We start from the raw sequence: 2,219 nt of genomic DNA on the forward strand, positions 1-2,219 counted from the left end.
TGATGTGGCCTCCCCCACACAATTCACAATTAAGAGGCTGCACATGCATGGCAGCTATCTGCATTTCATCTATTTTTTTACTGAGTGCTCCTATTTGTGCAGCTAGTGCTGTATAAGTGTCAACATTATGCAAGCCTTGCTGCTTCCTAGTTTGAGTCCTTTCCGAATGCCATTGATAATTGTTGGCTGCCATTTCCTCAATAAGTGCATGGGCAACCTCAGGAGTTTTATTATTTATGGATCCTCCGGCTGCAGCATCTAATATGGTCTTATTTGAGTCAGTAAGACCATTATAGAAAGTCTGCACTTGCAGCCAAATGGGGAGGCCATGGTGAGGAACTCTCCTTAACAGCTCCTTGTATCGTTCCCATGACTCATATAAAGATTCCCCCTCATGCTGGAAAAAAGTAGTGATGTCATTCCTCATTTTAGCAGTTTTAGAAGGGGGAAAATATTTAGAGAGAAAACGGCTGGCCATTTCGTCCCATGTGGCTATAGATCCTGCCGGTAATGAGTTCAACCAAGCTTTGGCTTTATCCTTCAAAGAAAATGGGAATAACCTCAGCCGGATGGCATCATCACTTACCCCATTGTGTTTGAAGGTGTCACAGATTTCCAAGAAGTTAGCAATATGGGCATTCGGATCCTCATGGGCCATACCACAAAACTGAACCGTATTTTGTATCATTTGGATTATGGCCGGTTTAATTTCGAAGTTATTGGCAGCAATAGTTGGCCTGATAATGCTGGAGAGAGTCCCGGTGAGGGTAGGCTTGGCATAATCCATCATAGTTCTTTGTTCAGCCATTTCTTGTGCTTCTTGTCTGACTTGCTTAGCAACTCTCAAACGGACACGGAGAGTCCGTTCAATCTCTGGGTCGTAAAGGATCTCTTCCAGTTCAGGTCTGCTTGTCATAAACTGTTAAAGTCAAAGCAATAAAAATGCCAATATTCACAAAAGAAAATAAATAACTAATCCTATCACACTGAAAATGTAAAGTGAAGTATTGGAATACAAAACCTACATCCTATCATGAATAAATGAAGCCGATTATACTAAAAGCAGATTTAAACCAATCATCTTATTCAAGGTTCCTTTATCTACATCCATCGATTGCAACATCTGAATTCAGACCCAATTTAGATCTGAGTTCAGATCTACAAGTCTTTGGTATTGTTAGTCTAGAGAAATTAATAAATAATAATTCAGATCTGAGCTGGATATCTCATACACACTCATTGGTATACACTACAATATACATCCATTAAGGTTGGAATCAATTCTGTGATGCTTTAGGGCTGAAATCAGATCTGATCTAAAAAAAAAAAATTTAAAAGGATCTGAAATAAACTAAAACCAGTCCTGAGTTAGGCTTGGGTTAAAAACTCTACAATTGAAGCTCAAACCTGTATAGCTGATGCATATCAAACACTTGCTAAGACCTGAAAATTGGGTCTGCAATGTTTGGTATTGCAAGCTATTCGGCCCATACAACTTTTGTAGAAATCTGAAATCAGGTCTGCTAACTGTTGCACTATAGCAGCCCTGCTACAGATCTGAATGCTAAAAGAAATACTTGGAAAGTGCTAATTTTTCTTAAATATCTGAGGCATAACAATTATTCAATCCAAACATACACCTCCTTAGCTAATGTAGCTCGGTTACAAGTGGGTAAAGCCAAGAATTCAGTCCACCCAGAATTCATAGTATGCTCTGTATCAGTTCAGTCCTCACATCATATCAACTGAATTTCAGATTTGAATTTCTCTCATTCCTTGCTATCCATTCACCCTTGAGGCAGGTTGGATGTATCCTAGGGTGGATTGGGGTAGTGATGGCACCCAATTCACCTCAAACTTGCATCGGTTCAGATCTGAGTTCAGAGGAATTCAGATCTGAACTGAGCAGATCTGTAACAGCAGAATTCAGATCTGAACTCAAGTCTGAGTTTGGATCTGAATTCTCAATTGCCTTACCTTCAGTTATTGCTACCAAATTGTTTTTGGGGAATAGCAGAAGTGCCCTAGGGTGAATTGGGGTGGTGATGACACCCAATTCCCCTCAAAATTGCATCAGTTCAGGTCTGAGTTCAGAGGAACTCAGATCTGAACTGTTGCAGATCTGCTGTAGCAGAATTCAGATCTGAACTCAGATCTGAGTTCTGATCCGAATTCTCAATTGCTCCTCTTATTGTTCAAAAGATCTCCCCTTTGTTTTT

General features: G+C 40.0%; 1 non-coding gene across 1 annotated transcript; it reads left to right on the top strand.

Annotated features, from left to right (window-relative positions):
• The first annotated feature begins 323 nt into the window (after positions 1-323).
• On the top strand, positions 324-430 carry LOC148852841 (small nucleolar RNA R71). The gene has a single exon (XR_016100053.1). It is a non-coding gene; the product is annotated as a small nucleolar RNA R71 (small nucleolar RNA).
• Positions 431-2,219: the final 1,789 nt, after the last annotated feature.

This window comes from Nelumbo lutea, chromosome 5, assembly GCF_056320005.1.
Source record: "Nelumbo lutea isolate HS-2025 chromosome 5, American lotus-T2T, whole genome shotgun sequence".
Classification (NCBI taxonomy): Eukaryota; Viridiplantae; Streptophyta; class Magnoliopsida; order Proteales; family Nelumbonaceae; genus Nelumbo; species Nelumbo lutea.